General features: G+C 43.5%; 1 pseudogene; it reads right to left on the bottom strand.

The window, feature by feature from the left end:
* Window positions 1-14,957: 14,957 nt before the first annotated feature.
* On the bottom strand, window positions 14,958-18,925 carry LOC145935627 (uncharacterized; annotated as a pseudogene).
* Window positions 18,926-22,441: the final 3,516 nt, after the last annotated feature.

Here is a 22,441-nt window from a genome sequence, read left to right as displayed (position 1 = left end):
ACGCGGGACGTCCTTCCCGCAAATAACCGCTTAATTTAATGTTTTGTTGCCAGTTATTTTTCCTCATTAATAACAGATAGATAACGAATGGTCGCGGAGTAGGTGGATGATGAGGATGACGGGTCGAGACCCGACCGTGGCTGGTGGTACCACTCCGTATCAGCCGCCGTTTCACCGAATAATCTACCTAGGCGAACGATTCGACTCCCACGACCGGCCGTTCAGAGTTGGGACGACGGAGGAGAGGAGATCGGTCGCGCTCGTCCGCGTCCGGTTCTTCTCGTCGTTCTCCAACTCTTGCTCCGCACCATCGTGTCGTTCGACAACGAGCAACGTGGTACGCGCGCTCCAGTCAGTCCACCGCGAGCCGTCAATCGGATGGTATATCGGTTCTGTCACGTCTTCGAATCTTGTACGTCTGTCAGATATATTTACCTTCTCTCTACGCGAAGTTTGGGAATGCGTCCCGCGCAACCTCGTTGAATGTCAGTGAGTCGTTCGTACGAGCAAGGACAATAGGTGAGTGACTTTTGCGCGAGAGACGCGATTTGCGATAGCTAATGTAATACATATATTATTTAATAGGATATTTAATATATGGAAAAATTTCACACACGATAAACATTATATAGGAAGCTTTCTTATTTGCGATTCTAATTTTGCGCTTTTAATTAGTCTATATCGTAAAACACAGACAGTATTTACATTATGTTTTCTCTCTCTCTCTCTATAAATATAAAATTATTTTATATAACATGTGTAAAGATATCTGTGCAAAATCCCAACGTTAAAAGATCATTGTTTTAACGCTGTCATTATGTCGACTCCGGAGTTATCGACATCCGGCCAACGCGCGATAGTCGGACGGACGTCATTTGCACGTGCGAAATCTCCTTGATTAGGTTTAATTATCAACGCATCGTTCCCATCGCGCCGCAGATTCGAAAGTCATCGCACGGAAGCGAGCGTGCAGGACACGCGAAGATGGTCCCTTCATTCGTAACGCCGTAATTAATGGCGAGCTAATCTCGCGATAAGCTTCGTGTAATTAGCAGTCGACGAGCGGAGAGAAAGATATGAAATCATAACGAGTGTGACTTTACGAGTGTTGGTGCGGACTTTTCAGTGAAATCCGCAAATTACGGGCGGGCGCTCCACTTTTCCTTAAGCGTCGCCGTTTCGTCGATTACTTTCTTACATCGAATGACACGGTCGAGAAGAGACCTCCGCCTCTCGACCGGGATCGATCTTCGGCTCTCGAACCGGCCGCGAGTTTCTTTGCCGCGCCATTAAAGGTTTTATCCTCCTCGCTGGTTCTCTTAGAACTTCTTCTCTAGGAGACGTAAACATTAAACGCGATATATGTATATAATACGCCTATAACTTTACTCTAGCAGCCAAACAATGGTACTCCAAAAAAATGGAGAAATTAAATTATCTCTTTTTATAAGCATATATATATTTTGATGGTAAATTAAAATATGATTGATTTCATTATTTATCTATTTGTATTAACTGTAAAGAATCGATGACAATTTCGATTAGACGTATTATATATAAACATTATAAACACTCGGTCGACAGATATATGTAATCTGTCGGACTCTGAGATTTACCATTAAAATTTTTAATTTTATTTAAGACATTTTTTTTTTAGGCATAAACTTATAACCCCCTCGTTGTCCGCCACCTTGACGTGGTGAGGGGGCTCACCCTTCGCAAGGTTTTGCGAAGGGTGCTAAGAGCGGACAGTGCCACATATTCTGAGGCACACCTGCCCCCGGATTCTGGGGGCTCCCCCTAGTTTCTGGGAGTTCCTCCTGGGCTGTGGGAGTCTTCTCACAGCCTGGGGGGACGGGGCCCACTTCCCCGTTAGAGCTTCGGCTCGTATGTGGTAAGGGATGGCGACCCGGAATACAAACGCCCGGTGGCATGGCACCGTTAGAAGAGGGCACTGCACGGCGCCTCGGCGCTTGCCCTCCCGCCATGCTTTTGCGGCCCGGGCCGCGGGGTTTCCTGTTCTGCGTCTCCGGGGGGTGTTCTTGGGATGTTCCCGGGGATGCTCCCGCCAGGTCTCGGGGTGGGTTTTCTTTGCGGCTGGGACCGCGGGGGAGGGGACTGTCCGTGACTACCCGAGGGGCCTTGCCCGGAGGGTTTTCCCGAGGGGCGTTGCCCGGAGGGAGTCACGGCGGTCGGTCGCCGGGGCCGCTCGGACGTTTCCGAGGCGGGACCCGGCGACACGTAGTGCCTCAGGGTGCTGGTTGGGGGTCTCCAGGCTGGGTAGCCTGGGTCCCCGTCCCAGCGTCCCTGGGACTGCCGTTCCCGGGCCACTCGGACATATTTCGAGCTCGGGCCGGGACGGTGGAGTAGGCCACACGTGGTTACCCGAGGGGCTTTGCCCGGAGGGGTTACCCAAAGGGCACTGCCCGGAGGGTGCCACGCGGGTCAGCCGCCGGGGCCGCTCGGACGTATTCCGAGGCAGGGCCCGGCGGCGAGAGTAGATACTCCTGGCCGGTCGGGACCGTTTCCCCTTCCGAACCGGCCGGTCAGGAGAAGGTGTGCTCCTTTCGCCGGCAGTGATTCACCGGCGGGGGGGCGGCTGGTCGCCACGGCGTACAGGGCAGGGCCGGGGAGCGGCGACCCTTTCCGAAGCGTCCGTGGGGCCCCCCGAATGGCGTCACCTGCGGAGGTGCCCCCGTTGTCGGAGGCGGGGGACCCCCGAAACCCTATGGGGGAGTCAAACTCCTCATGGGGGAGTAAGGGGCTCGGAGTCCAGTGCCGGGGGTGCGGCATCCCCCCCGGCCCGCGACATAAGCCGGCCCCCCGGGAGTCCCCGGGGCACCGGTTTGGGGGCGATTCCGGGGGCATGATTCCGGTCATGTTTCGGGTCATGCTTTCTGGGTCGTCCCTTGGCTGGTGGGAGATACGCCGGCCGGTCGAGCCTCCGCAAGGAGTGGGAAAAACAAAAATGAAAGGCAACGCTAACAACAAACAAAACAAGGGGGAGGTAGGGGGTAAAGGCTCCAAACCGGGACCTGCCTCTAGCAAGATAACGGCATATGTGCCCGTCTCTTGCGAGACACGGGTTTTAGGGATGAAGAAACTCGCGGTCGTCGTGAATCGAGACAAGGTAAAATTAAGGACTTGCCTCTCCGGAACATCAGAGAGTGGCCCATCGTCGTCGCAGGGACAGACGTTCCTGTTCGACGACCAACCTTGGCCAGGCTTAGAGGGGGAGAGGCGCGCATATCGCGCGAAGAAGCGCGCCGTGGACAGCCACCCGTTGCGTCCTGAGGACAAAGATGCAGTGGCAGAGAGAAAAGAGGCCCAGATGGAAATATCGACTGATGAAGAAGTCGATACTGCGGAAATTATCGACATAACAACGGGCCAGAAGAGAAAAAGGGGACCGGGACGCCCTCCCACCACGTATGAGTGGGAAAAGAAGAAGGCCATGCTGGCTCAGAAGCGTGCCGAAGATGAGCAGAGGAAAGAGAGGGAGATGCTCGATTCCAAAACGCCGCTGAGTGACAGCCAGGCGTGGCAAAGGCTGGACCAATTGGTGGCGGACTATGCCGACGAGGTGGCACTAGCGCCGGCACTCGACATAGCTGCCAAGGGAATGGAGAGTGTCACCATGCTCAAGAAATATGTGATCATGAGTGGCAACCTGAAGGACACTGTCCAGAGGGACATGAAGGAGGCGATCTGTTACCTTCAGGCCGCTCTAACCGCCATGGCTGCAACAACGGCTGCGGCCAGCGCAACCAGCAGTCTCCAGGAAGGGGAGAACGAGCTGGAGGTGTTAAAACGCCATAACAAGGAGATTATAGTAGAAATGCTCGCTCTAAAGAGTGAAGGGGAGAACGAGCTGGAGGTGTTAAAACACCTCATGGAGGCAGGGAGTAAGAAGAAGGGTAAAACACCCAAGACCAAGCTCCCTGGGGCATCAAACAGCGAGGTAAGCAGTGGTGGTGAGGGGGCAACCGCCCCTCATTCGATTGTGGCCCTGCCAGAGGATACCATGGAGGTGGAAGAGGTGGTGGTAGCAACGCCGCTCAGTGCACCACCACCACCAGTCGACAGACCCCCAGTTAAAGGGGTTACGAAAAGGATGGAGGACTATCCCCCCGGTATAAGCCAGGAGAATATAGTCGAATATGACTCGCTCACCACACAGATTCAGGGGCTGCTCGATAAGAGGGAGAGCCTTAAAAAGGGGGTCAAAGACCCCTCAGCAAGACCTCCCCCGAACAAAGCAGCCCCCCCGGCAACGACTGGCAGTACGCCGTGCCCCTTGAGAAGGGACCGGTCCCTGCCAAGGCCGGCGCCGGGAAGGAAAAAGGAAAGGGGAACTCCCAAATGGGAACCAACCAAAAGGGAGACCCAAAGAAGACCGGGCCCAAACCCGTAAAGGCGAAGGCCCAGACCAACAAGGATCTCCCCTCTGTCAACCCTCTTCGGCTCCAGCGACCTGCAGATACCCAGGATAGCTGGGTGCAGGTTGTTGGGAAGAAAGAGAGGGGGAAAATCGGGCGCCAACAACAGCGCCCGCAAAGACCTCCCAGCCTGGAGGCAGCGGGGCAAACAAGGCCTCCTCCCCTCTCAGCAATGAGAGGGCGGCGGGGAGGGCTGCCATCAAGGCTGCCGCGCGGAGGTCCGGGAGGATCCCCAGGACTGCAGCGGTCGCGATTTCCTGCCCCGCGGGCCAATACAGCGAGACTATCGCATTGGCCAGCCAGAAGGTGGATATCGCGAAATTAGGGATCGAGGACGTCAGAGCACGCCGTTCAGCCACCGGGGCCATACTATATGAGATCCCCGGGGCAGACAAAAGTAAAAAGGCCGACCTGTTCGCTGAGAAGATCAGGGAGGCCCTGGAAGGAAGGGAGGGAGTCCGGGTGACCCGCCCCTGTAAAAGGGGAGATCTCAGGGTCCTCGGACTCGATGACTCCGCCACCGTCGAAGAAGTCAAGGCGGCAATCGCGGAAGTTGGAGGGTGCCAGGCCTCCGAGGTTAAGGCGGGTCAAATACGCTTTAACAGGGGGACCATGGGCACCCTCTGGACCCAATGCCCAGTAGCGGCCGCAGTTAAAGTGGCCGCGGTGGGCAAGATAAAGGTGGGTTGGATTGTGGCCAGGGTGGAGATATTGAAGACGCGCCCCTTGCAGTGTTTCCGCTGCTTGGAAAGGGGGCACGTCAAGGAGCAGTGCAGCAGCCCTATAGATCGTAGTGGCTGCTGCTATAACTGCGGCTCCCCTGGCCACAAGGCCACAGAGTGCCGCAACGCGACGCGTTGCGTCCTCTGTACAGAGGCCGGACTACCGGCGAACCATCGAGCCGGTGGCGACAGCTGCAAGGTGAAGAAGGGAGGAAAAACTGCAACAAAAAAGGGCAGTAGCCAAACGCAGAAGAAAGGAGGAGCCAAGGGGGACCCCGGGGATGGCGTAGCCTCCCCCGGGCCCTCCCAGGCCCCACAAAAAGAGAAGAAGGGAGGAGTTGGAGGAGGCTCCGGGAATGGCTAGCCTCCCCCGGGCCTTCCCAGGAACAAATAAGGCGCCCAAACCCCAGTGAGTCCGCAAGGGAAAGGGCGCCCCCAAGAAACAGGTTAAGGAGGCGGGAGCAGCCGCTCCTGCAACTCAGAATGAGTTAGTGGAGGTGGTTATGGAGGAGGCCTAAACTGCGCATATTATGACGCGCATAGGCCTTCTCCAAACTAATTTGAACCACTGCGCCAGGGCCCAGGATCTTTTTCTACATACCCTGGCGCAGTGGAGATGCGGAATAGGGATCGTGGCCGAGCCGTATCGCGTACCACCGGACAACCCGTGCTGGGCAAGTTGCGATGCGGGCTCGGTCGCGATCACCTGGAGACAGGAGATCGGTTCCCCTCCGTGCACTAAAATCGGAAGGGGACGAGGATTCGTAGCCGTCGAGTGGGGCCCACTGTGGGTGATTGGGTGTTATATCCCCCCCAATATAGACCTCGCCACGTTCGGGGATATCCTCGACGAGATATCTCTCGTCGTCCAGAGGAGACTCCCCGAACCAATTGTGGTTGCCGGGGACTTTAATGCCAAGTCTAGGCATTGGGGTTCCCGGTGTACGGACCGAAAAGGCGGGGTCTTAGAAGAATGGGCAGCGGTTCTCGGCCTCTGCATAGTAAATCAGGGGTCGAGAAGCACTCTCGTCCGGCCGCAGGGGGAGTCCATCATTGACTTGACATGGGCATCTCCCGCTGCGGCGGACAGGATTAGGGACTGGCGGGTGATGAACGAAGAGACCCTCTCTGACCATTTATATATTCGGATGAGGGTCGACATCACCCGCCGGGGGGTGCTGAACCGCGCCCAAGGGGGGGACCTACCCAAACGGTGGGCCCTTGCTAAATTGGATCCGGACAAGCTGGTGGCAGCCATGCTCTCGGCCACCTGGTCTGGTGCAATAGCATCACAAGAAATAAAAGACCAGGTGGCATGGCTCGGGGAGACCATGGAGAACGCGTGCAACGTCTCCATGCCTCGAGCCAAACCGAGGCCTCAAAGGGTGGCGTATTGGTGGACGGAGGAGATTGCGGATTTAAGACGCGCCTCCGTCCAGGCCAAACGCCGCTATAGGAGGTTGAGAGGAAGAGGCCTGGGCAACGATGACGAGGGCATGGTAGGGACGCTGGAGCGTTACAGAGAAGCCCGTAACGCTCTGAGCGCCGCCATCAGAGCGTCGAAGGCGAGGTCCTGGGACGAGCAACTCCAGGGCCTCAATGCCGACCCTTGGGGGCGTCCATATAAGGCAGTCATGAGAAACTGCGGAGATGGACGCCCCCCGTGACGGAGGCATTGCACGCCGAAGTGCTGGAAAACATCTTAGAGACCCTCTTCCCACAATGCGACAGGGTTCCCGAGCTATACGTCAGGGAGCCCGTCGCGTGGGAAGAGGAGTACGAGGTGTCCAATGCTGAGTTGGCCAGGGTTGCCAAAAGGCTTAGGACCCGGGGAAACAAAGCCCCGGGGCCTGACGGCATCCCCGGAAGGATCTGGCTATACGCCTTGAAGCACTTGTCTGGACCAATACGACGGCTGCTAACCGACTGTCTCAAGTCGGGTGAGTTCCCCCCAGTCTGGGGTAAGGCCAATCTGGTCCTTATCCCAAAAGGGGGCAGAACGGACGGAGCGCCTTCCGCATACAGGCCCATTTGCCTGCTCGACGAGGTCGGCAAAATTTTCGAAAGGATCATAGCCGACCGAGTCGTCAGGCAGATGAGGGAAGTGCGGCCTGACCTCCACGAGGACCAGTTCGGATTCCGCGAACACAGATCAACGACGGACGCGATCCTACGCGTTCGTCAGTTCGCGGAATCCGAGGCTGAAGAGGGCAGGGTAGTTGTCGGCGTTGCACTAGACATTACAAACGTCTTCAACACCCTGCTCTGGGGAAAGGTGAGGGGCGCATTAATAGACCATGGCGTCCCACAATATCTCGTGGAGGTCATTAAGGCCTACTTCCGGGACCGGAGCCTGGAGTACCGGAACAAAGCCGGTACTAAGTGCGGAAGGCAAGTGTCGTGTGGTGTCCCACAGGGGTCAGTTTTGGACCCGCTGTTGTGGGGCATCACCTATGACACAGTGCTTCGTTCTGCCCTCCCCCCAGGCTGTCGAGTCGTCTGCTATACGGACGACACGATAGTCCTGGCAGGAGGGAATGACTGGGGGGAATCAAGAGGGAAGGCGAATCTCGCGGTGGCCTGCGTGGTGCGTGCAATTAGGGAACTGGGCCTTAAGGTGGCTCCCCATAAAACTGAGGCCATCTTTTTCCATGATGGCTCCCAGGGGAACCCACCAAAGGCTCATGTCATCGTGGACGGCATCCCCGTTCAGCTGGGGCCGAGTATCAAATACTTGGGGCTCTGGCTGGACGGCAAATGGCACTTCGACGCGCACTTCGGTCGTCTGGAAGAAAGGGCCAGTGGGGTAGCGGCGGCACTTAGCCGCCTGCTGCCCAATCTTGGCGGGCCGGACGACCGGGTGCGCAAGTTGTATGCGGCAATTGTCAACTCTGTGACCCTTTACGGGTCACCGGTATGGGCGGGCGAGGCGGTGGCCAGGAGACGGATCCGGGATATACTTCGCCGGATCCAGAGGAGAATGGCCAACCGCGTCGTCCGCGGTTACAGGACGGTGTCGCATGCAGCGGCCTCGACCCTCGCTGGACTACCTCCCATGGAGCTCCAGGCATACGCCTACAAGAGGGCGTATGAAAGAATAAGAGAGCTCCGTGGGATGGGGTTCAAAATAACTAAGAGGCATAGTCGGAGCGCAAACCCGACAAATGCTAGAGGAATGGGGGGATTGGCTGGAGAACATCCCCCCATCCAACTCGGGAGAGAGAGTCGTCGAGGCCGTGAGGCCTATAATGAAAGAGTGAGTGGATAGGTCTCACGGATGGATGTCGTACCACCTTACACAGATATTCGCCGGACATGGTTGTTTCGGCGAGTATCTGTGTAAGATAGGGAAAGAGCGCACCACGCAGTGCTATCATTGTGACGAGGACAGGGACACGGCGCAGCACACGCTGGAATTCTGTCCGGCGTGGGCAGAGGAGCGCCGTGTCCTCGTCCAAATTATCGGGGAGGATCTGGCGCTCCCGACCATCGCTGCTAAGATGGTCGGGAGCGAGGAAGCGTGGGAGGCGGTCTCCTCCTTCTGCTTCAAAGTTATGACGCAGAAGGAGGAGGCTGAAAGAGAGCGTTAGAGGCGGGGAAGAAGGGGGAGACTCCCTCTCGCCCCTGAATCCCGGGAGGAGAGGGACGACCCCTCCTGGCTGCCTGGGCGAAGAAATCGCCGCGGTGGGGGCCAGGGGCGGGTCGGGCCCGGGGGGTCAGTGGCCGGGAGGGCGCGAGGGAAAGAAGGTGCCTGTGGTAGATGGGGAGGTGGCGGGGGCGGCCCGCCGAGGCGGGGACGCAGAGGTGGACCCCCTCGTCGCAGGAGAAGAAGACGCCCCCCGGAGGGGGCGGAGTAGAAGACGGGAGGTTGGGCGAGGGGCGCGGTGCCCCCCCTCGCCCGGTTGTGGAGGAGGAGGCACGTTAGCGTGGAGCAGTCCAAGGAGAAGGGCGGGGGCGGGTGCCGCCCGGCTGGCGGCCGCACGGCTTAAGCCCTGCGGTCAGGAGTCGGGCGGCGTCTGCCCCCGCCCATGCCGAGTTCCTCCCCCAGGGGAGGGTCTCGGCGCTGCCCCCGGGTCGATGGTCGAATCCCGATAGGGAGGGAACCGCGGCCCGGGGGCAGGGGGAACCACACCGGGGCTCACTAGGAGCCCCATTGCACGTGGTCCTCCCCGGGTAGGGACGCGGCAGACGGGGGCCCTCTCACCGTTGCCTTAGAGCGCTGGTGAGAGGACACCACTGCCTGCGGACGGGTTTTCCTCCCCTTCTGGGGGTAATTCCCAGAAGTAGGGCTCCCGGTGCGCTGGCCGAATCTCTTTTCCCTCTTGAGAGAGAGAGGGGGCCTCGTTCCGGGGGCGGGGGGTGGCGGTTCGAACGGGAAAACTCGAGCCGTGACCCCGCCCCCCAAACTTTTTGGGAGGGCGCGGCGTGGAGGTTGTGCCCCTCTGCGTCGCAACCGGGTAGGATCCGCACGATGACGGGGGAGAGTATCTTCCTCTCGGGGAAGATGCTCTCCCGGGACAGGTAGGGCCAGATGATGGCGGAAAGTGATGCAATTGCTGGTTCCCCGCCATCACCGTAAGCGCCAGCGCAGGCACACGCTGTGGTTTTAGTGCGGTAGGTCTTGGGCCCCCTGACCGATCCACTAGTGGACCGGCCAAGGGGAACAAGGAGTCCCACATAACCCTCGTCCTCTATCCGGAGGGCGAGGGTACCATGATGGTTTCCACAGCGTAAAAAAAAAAAAAAAAAAAAAAAAAAAAAAGGCATAAACTTATAAATATTCTTCGGCATCTTTTTAGATCGTACATATGTTGTATTTATTTATTTAAAAGACTTTATTTTTGTAACGGCAAATATATATTATATTTTACAAGCGACTTTGACATTCGCTCGTGCTTTATGCGTTCCCCGCGGGCTATATTTGCGCCATAAATTTCATTCGGTCTAAGTGGACCGATTTGAGCGGGGATAAATTTATCACCGCTTAATTATGCGCTCGTAACCGCCCAATGGCTGATAATGGCGACAGTAAATCTAGCGACAATTAGCCAGTCGCTAATCAGCGTTAAGCAGCCTCTCTGGATAAAAGATAATGACGCGGTTCTCATCCCGTTTTCTCGCTGCTGCAATTAGACAGCAGCTACTGGGAGAGTCGCAAGCATCTCAGGAAATAACAGTATTAGTTTTTACAAGGCTGTCTCGTTCGCCGGTTGCCCTCTAGGGGCACCAAAGGCCGCACCGTTCGCTATAGGGTGTCTCAAAGATGGTCGATCGTGGTGTCATTTCATTTTGAAATAAACCAGTGTGTCGAAATGAATACACGCGCACAATGATATGTCTATTGGAATCTTGTTGAAACGATAATAATAATAATAATAATGCCTGAACGTTTAAGTGATGACCTTTAAACTCCTCTCTTCTAAACAAATTCCAATCTATCGTTTTAAAATCCGTTGTTTGCGACGCTTATACATTCATTGCATTTCAATAAATCGCGACGCAGTTTAACATATGTATGAAAAAATGACGATGCAACTCACGAACGCGAGTCTTCCTTTTTTTTATTATCGAGAACAGCATATAATCTTGTCGAAACAGTGTTTTGATTTTTCGAAAGTGTCATTTTTGACGCAACAAAGATCCCGTCTTAAGCAAAGGCTATCCGATTTGTCGCCATAAATAAGTTTCGAGATAAGTAGGTTCAAAAAATATTATTAAGCGTCACCAGGCACCATTAATGCTAATAATAAAAACATACTCTCGTGATAACAATGTTCGACTTTGGAAAACAGGTCTGTCGTTTCCGATGACGATATACATATGTAGTTGGGGCACATTTTTTCACGCACAGTTTTATCTGAAATACGTGAATTATCAGGAGACGCAGTAACGTCTTGCGGCTATCTCTCATCAGAAATATGCTAATGTTTATCTCTTTTGGAACGAGATGGTATTTTGAAAAATACAGCCGTTTATATACTTGTGTTCAGGGAATATCTGTTACATAATATCTATGCAATAGCACGTATCGATTAAATGACAATTATAAAAATCTCAGGATTAAATTTATGTTACATGCAAATCGAAGTTTATAAAATGCATTCTGTATGAAGAAATCACATTTATCAATCAACACATGTACACAGTGCATTATCATGTGATGAGAACCAGGATTTAAAACGACAATACAAGTAGATATATTTGAAAATACAAGCGTATATACAGGGTGTCTCAGACCACCCGTATCACCCTATTATATCGAAAACTGAGCGCGGCAGACAAAAATGTTTCAGACAAAAGTTGTAGGGCTTCAAGTAATGCATTACATAGTAATATTAGTATGACCTTGAAGAGTGTTGTCAAGGTCATATAAAAATGACCTTGAAATTTTTTAATGGAAGTACCTATATTTCATTCCATATTCTTGTAGCTTATCTCGAGAGCTTTTCAAAACACTATATGTAAGTCTCTTTTTATTAAGTAGTTTTCGAGTTATGGAGCTTGAAAGTTACAGTACCGCCGGCGTTAGCATTACTCAAAGTCTACCGCGCGGAGGTTGCCCGGTTGGATTTACATTTCTTTTGTATGTGCGCGCGCGTATGTCTGTGTGTCTGTGTGTGTGTGTGTGTGTGTAAATGTATGGCTAGATGCTACATGTGATTAGGCCTGATGTTCGAAATGTTTACCGTTTACTTCAATACAAGCACGTATTCTTTTCTTGAAATTATTTGTTGCATAAAGAATTTCATCGGCATCTAAAGAACGAATAGCGTCGCGTATTCTATGAATCATATTATCTCTTGTCGTTGGGGGTTCGCACTATACCAGATCTTTTACTCTTCCCCACAAATAGTAATCGAGAACACTGAGGTCCGGTGATCGTGCTGGCCAATAATGTGGGCCATATTTGCCTATCCATTTGTTTGGAAACATATTGTTCAATCGTTGACGAGCAACTATAGATGTATGCGCTGGGCATCCATCTTGCTGAAAAAACATGTTTAGGCGTAATTGTAGAGGAATATTTTCAAGCAAAAGCGGAAGATTATTTTCAATGAAATTGGCATATCGAGCACCGTTTAAGTCCTCTTCAAAGAAAAACGGCCCAACGACATGTTTTTCAATAATTCCGTATCAAACATTGACTTTCCAAACATGTTGATGGTCAATTTCTCGGAACCAATGAGGATTTTCTTGTGCCCAATAACGACAGTTCCAAGTATTTACAGACCTGTCACTTTTAAATGTGCTTTCATCAGAAAATAAAATTTTCTGATGAAAGTTTTATGGTTGTTGACGTATTCAATTGCAAAATTCAAGTCTGTTTCTAAAATCGACAATCGTCAATGCTTGGTAAAGACTCATCCTGTACGGATGCAGCTTGTTTTCATGAAAAATCTGGTGGATCGTGGCACGACTAATACCAGAATCTCTTTCTCTACGCCTTAATGAATCGTGGGGATACAATTGAGCAGATGCAAGAATTTCTGGCGTCCTTTCCTCTATAACTGGGCGTCGAATTTGTCTACCTTTATTGTGATCAGGTTGAATAATGCCTTTATTAATAATTCGTTTACTTAAGGGGATCCTAAACGGATGGCCGAACTCCGACGGGTTTGCGCCCTCATCTGAGCGGAATTAAAATTGTCGATAATTGCTGATAATTGTCGATAATAATATAAAAAAAAAATTGTCGATAATTTTAGTTCTGCCATTACCGACAGCGTTATACATAAAGAGCAATAAAACAGCAAATAAAAACTGTGTTCAATATGTTGAAATTAGACATCATATATTTTTACTGTTCTATCGCTTCGCACGCGTATCAGAGTATCGAAGCGCATAGATAACAGTATATCATATGTGTGTCGGTCTCTATCACATGTTTGAACACAATTGTTCATATGTATGAGTGTATTGCGAATAGATTACATATATATAAATATTTACTTATTTGCTCAAAAATATATATGCTTATAATATTTATATAAATAATACATGTTATATAATCGTCGATTATATCGAAAATTGGAAAAAACCGAATTGTATTAGATTGATTGTAATTTACTAAAAAGTTACATTATAATATCCAGTTATATATACCCCAAGTTTCGATATTCACTGTCAGTACTGAAAATCTATAGTTTACATTACGCTCGCTATAGATTTTCAGTACTGGCAGTGAATATCGAAACTCAGCCATAGTATTATGCATATACATTTGTATGTGTCATATACATTTCTTATATTTACATACATGTATGCATACATACATAATACATATACATATATATGCAATGAATTTTATTTGATACAGTGGATTACCATAAAAATAAAACATTTTTGGGAAAATGTTTCATATAAAAATTGTAAGATTTTGAAGGGGGATAATATCATGAAAATTGCTCTTGCGTAGTGTTTTTCAATTATATTTGTTATTTTTTTATGGAATTATTTTATTTTTATTATATAAATCGAACTCTCGCAACATTCAACATAAAAAGTAGTAGAATAGCTAAAAAATAAAAAAGTTACGAAATATTATATTATGAAGTATGAAATATCTCATAAAATATTAATTTTTTGATAATTTTACCTCAATACTTATGCACAAAATAAAGAGAAATGGTGTAAAGAGAACATATAGTTGTTTTCAAAGACAAAAATATGTAGCTGCTAATTTACATACGTTTTCTTGAAAACAACTACGTGTTCTTTTATACCAGTTTATTTCTCTCATTATTTTGTGCATAAGTATAGAGGTAAGATTATCGAAAAATAAATATTTCATAAGATATATTTCATTATTTATTTAATTATATCAAATAAATTATAAAATATCTCGTTACGTTTTCATTTTTTAGCCATTTTATTACTTTTTATGGTGAATACTGCGATTCGATTTATATAATAAAAATAAGGTAGGTTCATTAAAAAAAAACTAGGTTGAACTCTATCTTTGAAAAACGCCGAACAATCACGATATATTGTCTCCCTTCGAAACCTTTTACAACTTTTATATAGAACAATTTTCCCGAAAATGTTTTATTTATTATTTTTATGATAAAATTTATTTTTATGATAATCCACTATGTCAAATAAAATACGTATATATATATATATATATATATATATATATATAGATGTTTTATGTATGCATACGTGTATATAAATATAAGAAATGTATATGATGCATGCAGATTTGTGTGCATAATACTTACATATTTTGGATAATCAATAGATAAAAATGTATTTTAATATTATGTGTGTATATGTACACATATACAATATATACGTAATATATATATATATATATATATATATATATATGCAATCGTATAAATGTTCATAATTTTTTCCAGAGGGGGGCATATCACTTCCAGAAAAAATGTATACTTTTTACATCTTTTAGTAAAAGCTTTCTCACCGCGACAAGGTAGATGTAAATTGAGAAAGGTTTTTTTTCCATTTTCCAGGGGAGGGGGCAAGTGCTCGTTTTGCCCCTCCCTGAGGACGACTATGATTGTAATAAAGATTTTTACAATACATATTTTTACAATACAGTCTCGATTGCAACAAAATAATGTATTTTTACAATATTCTGAATAAAATATAGAATGGACCCCTTTCCGTCCATTCTCGTGAGAACGCAACCAATATATGTGTTTCGTCTCTCCGATTATAATTTGCAATCGAGATTGATATAACTTTTTCTGGTCAATTGTAGAATATAGATTTTTGAAATCTATATTCTTCCCAGAATAAATTTTTTTAAATAGAAAATTATACTTTTTTATCATTTTGGAAAAGGTGAGAGTTTATTGCTTTCTAGAATTGTATAAAAATGTTCTCTCATACATTTAACATTTTTGGAATATTTTTCCTCACAAGGATTGCCTCCTAAGGCTACAGTCGTGGCGAAAGCTGCAGCATAAATTCCACAACATACGCCATCAGGTTGTATTAGAACCTTTTCAAAAATTATGTCACTCGAGCTTATTGTTGGATAACGAAGATGTATATAATTTTTCTCTTTAGCTACCAATTTATCGTATGTACAGCCAGATAGACTATCGTACACGCGAAGTTTGGTGCCGTCAAAGAAAATACATCTCCAATGATTACTACAATTCCCTCCAATTATTTGTAAGCTATTATCACTACGACTAGCTTTAATCATGTGAGGGTATTCTATATGTAGCATACTTTGCGTTTCGAAATGAGAAGTTTCTCTTATAATACGCAAAAATAGATCCAACGATTCATCGTTTAATTGACTTGTCATACCCAAGATGTTATCTTTTACCAAATAAAGAGGAGCAAACGTATTTAAAATTTTTTCATTTCTTTTTATATCGTCTTCAGATATATCTTGTTCGTTACGTGAGTAACTTATAATAATACAATCATCATCTTGCTCTTTATTTAGAGCAATACCAGCAATATCAGTCATTATTGCTTCCATCGAAACGTTCGGTTTGAATCGTTTGCTCTCTTCTATGTCATTTTCGCTTTTTATTATATTTGGTCTCTTTATTTGATTTGTCAGTATTTTTTTTGCTGCTTCTTCTTTAGCTTCTATAATGTATCTTGGATTTCTGATTGGCATATGCCTATTGTGACGACTGTCCAAGATTTCTGGAAGCATGCATTCGTTATAGAAGCGTGTTAAGAAAGGCAGCATTTGATTTCTCCAAAAAAAATTGTCTGCCTCAATGCGCAATATTTTCATGCTTTGTGGAGTCCAAACAGCAAAAATACAATATTCTCGCTGTGTTATGTTCAACTGACCTTGAACTTGATAAAAATATCGATGATTTCGATTTATTTTATGTGGATCTTTTTTATCAAAAATACCTTTTAAAGAAGGCAATGTCTCTACAGCTATTTCTGCTGTCAAATGCTCAGCTGACAGAGGACATTTTATTTCCACTAGACCATTTTCATCAATAATTCCGTCAGGAGAAGCACCCAAGCACGGATTTTCAGTATCGATAAATAATCCGCAAGGTTTTATTTCTTTATTTAATTTTATAGCCAATTCTTTCCTTGCTACTTCTTCGTTCTCGCGACCATATTTTAGGGCTGCGGTATCAATGAACGAAGGATATCAAATGGCTTTTACTGTTGTTGCACAAGACGTTGTTGGTCTCATGCGACATACAGGTCCAAAATTGGATGCTGTCAGCATTTCTCGTCTCAATGATAACCATAATTCCGAGTCCCTTTGGCTTCTCGTATCGAATTCAATTTTCTTCCAGTTTCTCGCATTTTCGGACAATTTTTCTAAATGATTTTGCCGAAGTTGCTCAAATACATCAGATGGAAGATCTGGTTTTTGAGATTGCGGACCATAATAACGATCTGTTCCTGTCTCTTGTTTAAATTTTTTTTGCCTGCCTTGCACCTGTCGAGATTCTCTGGTTTTTGCAACTTTTATTTGTCGTTGTTTTTCTAGTTTCTCAACAATAGGCGGAACAGTTTTATCCATGCTCTTATGCAATTCTGTAATGGCTTGTTGCGTATTAAATTGCACAGCTGCTGCCGCAACTCTGGCATTGTAAGAGCCTCGTTTACCAAAATGAATGCGCTTTCCACCAATTTCTTTGCAGATTATCGAATTAAACGATTCTGCAGGATTATTGGTTAAATTCAGCAATAAGCTGTCGGAATAACCGCTTAGATATGTGAGCTTAGATATGTAGCGCTTTCTATCTTTTGTTATAAACCATGTATTTTTAAAAGTGCAACATAATTTTTGTTCGTTTTACTATCCTTCTCTTCGCATATATGACCGCGTGCTTCGCATCGCTTATGTTCGCCAAAAACATGGCTAGGAATGTTCAATATATCTTTTTGCAATTCCATAGCCTTATAATGTTGAGGTGTTTGTTGGTCTTTTCTTCGTAATTCGGCTGCCTTTTTTACCTCTTTTCTAATATGTTTAATGTTGTTTTTCACAACATTTCGCAACTCTGTAAAGCCACGCTGCCTCTGCGTTTTTGGCTGAGTTGTCTCTGCCACCGCTTTGAGCTTTTTACACAAATTGCGAAGTAAATGATTTGTGCATTCTATTTTTTTTACTGTAACCATATGTTCATTATATGGTCTATTATCAATAATAGCCTGATAAACGCTACTATCACCATCGGCAATAACTGTTTTAAAAATCAGCCCATGCATTTCGAGGCTATATTTGAAACCTTCTGCGATGGCATCGCTCTCCATCCTTGTGGAGCTTTCGTTGCGATCAAAATTTTTATAACATTTGTGAGCTTTTGGTTCTATACCTTTTCGCTCTGCTATATCACATATTGCGCAAAATTTATTGCGGACACCGACGAAGAGAATCTTTTTCGTACGATAACCAATTATAGCTCCGATACCGGAAGGAGAATTGTAGGCACTGCCATACGATCTCTTCATCCAACTACCATCCGCTACAACAGTTATGTACGGAATACCGTTTATAACTTCGTTTCTCTCAAGAGCGAGTTGCTTTTCAATTTCGCCAGCCATTTTCATACTTTCCATGGCTGTTTTTTCAAAAGCATCGACTAATTTTTCTCTATTTTCTATGTACTTTGGCTCGGACATGGAAGGAATATTCATGATTGCACATTGCTCATTCAACTGGGCATAGCCAATTCCTACTGTAACAGTTCCTGCTACAGCAGCCATACCAATATCTAATATTTCCGGCTCTTCGGGTTCTGAGCAGATAGTGGCTTCAGTATTGCACATTTGGCACTTGAAAGTAAAATGCGTCTTCAACTCTGCGGTTCTAGTTTTTATGAGTTTCCAATCTCTAAATTGGCACTCTATTCCTTTCATATGATTATTGAATGATCTCTGGACTTCATTCCACATATGAGAAATGTCGACAATGCGACGGCCTTGAGGCAAGCTTTCCTGGATACGATTCGTATCCAGAGGGCCATTTTCGATAACAAAATAATTGTCATCTTCGCAAAGTTCGACATTTTCCTCTTGGCCTTGAGGCATGCTTTCCTGGATACAATTTATATCCAGAGGGCTATTCTCGATAACAAAATAATTGTTATCTTCGCAAAGTTCGACATTTTCCTCTTGTCCTTTGGTTTGAGTCTTCATGACTTTCCAATCTTTAAATTGGCACTCTATTCCTTTCATATGATTATTGAATGACCTCTGGAGTTCATTCCACATATGAGAAATGTCGACAATGCGATGCCCTTGAGGCATGCTTTCCTGGATACGATTTATATCTACAGGGCTATTCTCGATAACAAAATAATTGTTATCTTCGCAAAGTTCGACATTTTCCTCTTGGCCTTTGATTTGAGTCGTTATCACTTTCCAATCTTTAAATTGGTCCTGTATTCTTTTCATATGATTATTGAATGATCTCTGGAGTTCATTGCACATATGAGAAATGTCGACAATGTGACGGCCTTGAGGCAAGCTTTCCTGGATACGATTCGTATCCAGAGGGCCATTTTCGATAACAAAATAATTGTCATCTTCGCACAGTTCGACATTTTGACTACACTTATCTGTATTTGAATTTGACTCCAGACATTGCATCGTAGGTACTAACGATTGGGTACTAACTTTCGAATCCATCGTATCGGATAATAATTCCACCGATTTCTGACAATCGATGGATTCATTGTTAGTATCTTTAAACGTGCTATTTCTGGAGTCATTTTGACTACACGTACCTGTATTTGAATCTAACTCCAGGTATTGCATCGTGGGTACTAACGATTGGTTCGAATCCATCGCATCGGAGAATAATTCCACCGATTTCTAAAAATCGATGGATTCATTGTTAGTATCCTTACACGTGCTATTCCTGGAGTCATTTTCTTCTTGGCGCTTTATCAGGTTCAGCATTCGTCGCCTGCAAAAAAAATTATGTTAATATTGTTCAAAATAAGTGTGTCAGTTATATCATTTTATATAATAAAGAAAAAGTAAAATTTCTGAAAAATAAATACAGTCTCTTGTTTAGAAATCTACATCTAACTAAAAATAACTATATTACATTATATACATACAATAAATAATGTAGTATCAATGTCTTATATTTTATAAGAATCAGAAGACACATATGAACCAATGTGTATCTGATGTGAAAAATAACCAGTTCACGAAGTCTCTGGTATATAAATATCTCTTTTTAAATAACCAGAACGCACCTGCAAATCGTTCTGGGAGAAGATATTTTTAGAAGCAACTAGCAGACGAATAAATCGTCTCTGGTATATAAATATCTTTTTTTAAATAACCAGAACGCACCTGCAAATCGTTCTGGGAGAAGATATTTTTAGAAGCAACTAGCAGACGAATAAATCGTCTCTGGTATATAAATATCTTTTTTTAAATAACCAGAACGCACCTGCAAATCGTTCTGGGAGAAGATATTTTTAGAAGCAACTAGCAGACGAATAAATCGTCTCTGGTATATAAATATCTTTTTTTTAATAACCAGAACGCACCTGCAAATCGTTCTGGGAGAAGATATTTTTAGAAGCAACTAGCAGACGAATAAATCGTCTCTGGTATATAAATATCTTTTTTTAAATAACCAGAACGCACCTGCAAATCGTTCTGGGAGAAGATATTTTTAGAAGCAACTAGCAGACGAATAAATCGTCTCTGGTATATAAATATCTTTTTTTTAATAACCAGAACGCACATGCAAATCGTTCTGGAAGAAGATATTTTTAGAAGCAACTAGCAGACGAATAAATCGTCTCTGGTATATAAATATCTTTTTTTAAATAACCAGAACGCACCTGCAAATCGTTCTGGGAGAAGATATTTTTAGAAGCAACTAGCAGACGAATAAATCGTCTCTGGTATATAAATATCTTTTTTTAAATAACCAGAACGCACATGCAAATCGTTCTGGGAGAAGATATTTTTAGAAGCAACTAGCAGACGAATAAATCGTCTCTGGTATATAAATATCTTTTTTTAAATAATTAGAACGCACATGCAAATCGTTCTGGGAGAAGATATTTTTAGAAGCAACTAGCAGACGAATAAATCGTCTCTATAAAATATTTTTTTATAACTACTGCTACTTTAAACTACTATTACTAAACTACTATTATACTACTACTATTTCTACTAATTACTATTTTAAAAAATGAACAAGAGACTGCTTTATTTTTAAAAATTTTTATTTTTTTCGAAATTACTTATATATACATATATATGTATGTTATATAAAGAAATATATTTTCAAAATATTTTAAATTTAAACAGATATTTTAATTTTACAATTAGGCCTTTTTATTCATTTATTTGTTTATTATTTTTAAAAATTTAAGCATTTTCTGCAAAAAGTCCATTCAAAATATGGTGATTTAAAATTATATATATATATGTGTGTGTGTGTGTGCTTTACTGTATAAAACCACAAATGTCGGTTCCTAGAATTAACACATAAATCCTAAGAATTACCAAAATACTTTGTAAATCCAAAAATAAAAAAGTCTTTACTTTGAAGTCTTACCAGTCACTGTTCAGAAATGTAAGACTTTACCTACATTTGTAATAAAAAATCGAAATTTAATTTTTACAGGAAATAATGCTAAAAAATGGATAAAAATTTATACCGAATAGGTTTATTTTTCTTTGCTTTGCATAAAATTAAATAGATTGAGTGAAAAAAAAATACGAAAAAAATTAAATATATAAACCATTTTTTATAATTTTTTGTAATAAAAAAGAAACTTACTAAAAGAAAGGAAATGTTCTTTGGCTCACTAATTCTTCATATTACCAGAATTACAAGCTTTACTACTTTCTTTTATAACTTTGAAGAAAAGAAGCTTTTATATATTATTATTACTCAAAACATTCAATTTTATGTAAGTCAGAAAGAAAAATAAATATATTTAAAATTTTTTTCCATTTTTTATCATTATTTCTTGTCAAAATTACTTTTACTACAAGACTAGGTAAATAACATTGATTGGTAAGACTTTAGTAAAGACCGTTTTTTATTTTTGGAACAAACCATTTTGGTAAATCTGAGAATTTACGTAAATTTTAGGAACCGACATTTGTGGTTTTACAGTAAGAAAACCCACACACAATCACAATATCATTGACTTTTTCCAAAAAATGCTTGAAATTTTAAAAATAACAAATAAAATAATTAAATAAAAAGACCTAATTGTAAAATTATTTAAAATATTCCTTGAAAATTTATTTCTTTTTGTAAAGTAGAATTAAAATAAATTTAAAATATATAAATCTTTTTTATAATTATAATTGATTATAAAGTTATTAATTTTCTTGTTATAAATAAATAATTATATAGTATTAGATTTAGAGAAAAAAAAATGATTTATACAATTATTATTTTGATGGATGAGAGCAGTAGTTGCATAAAAGATAGATTTTATTTTAGATATTATATAAATATTGTGTGTGTATGTATATATATGTATATATAGAAAATTGATATATATATATATTTATCTAATATATGCGCACAATATACAGGGCATTTCGATAAAAGTGGGCCATCTCTAGTGGACATGTAGAACAGATAAAAATAATCCTATAAGTTTCTAAAAAATTTTTTTCTATAACGCATCGAAATACTTGTCTAAAGAATTTGGAAAGTATTTTTCTAAATAATTCTTATATTACTCTGTAGATTGTATTATTTTTATGTAAAGGCCAATATATATATAAATTCCTTGATATCATATCGGAGAGCCAAGGGCGGATTTTCTGAACATACTAAACTTATATCAAAAACTTTAATCTATTTTCAAGACCTAAAAATAATTATTATACTACAGAATGATATGAGTTTTGAAAAATATTTTTCAACAAGTATCTTCATAAAGATGCGTTATAGAAAAAAATGTATAGGATGTTAGAGGATTGTTTTTATTTGTTCTACATGTCCATGAAAGATTGCCCACTTTTATCGAAACATCCTGTATATACGCAATATCTAAATAATCTAAAATAAAATCTATCTCTTTCAATAATTTTATTCAACTACTGCTCTGCTTCGTCAAAATAATAATTGTATTATTATCTTTTCTATACTTTTATATATATCATTTATTTATAACAATAAATTATCTACTTGAAACTTCATAATCAATTATAACCATAAAAAAATTTATTATTTTTAGATTATAAATTTTATGTAATATATAAAAATAAAATAAAATAAAATATTAACTCATATATATATATATATATATGCATGTAGAGAATGCATGGATGTAGGAGTACTCTGCGTTGATACCACTGCTT

The sequence above is a fragment of the Prenolepis imparis genome, unplaced genomic scaffold (genome assembly GCF_030444845.1).
Source record: "Prenolepis imparis isolate NDT839.2.m4 unplaced genomic scaffold, iyPreImpa1.0 SCAF_4, whole genome shotgun sequence".
Taxonomy (NCBI): Eukaryota; Metazoa; Arthropoda; class Insecta; order Hymenoptera; family Formicidae; genus Prenolepis; species Prenolepis imparis.
The sequence above is the reverse complement of the archived record's forward strand: the minus strand, read 5'-3'. Positions and strand labels throughout refer to the sequence as shown.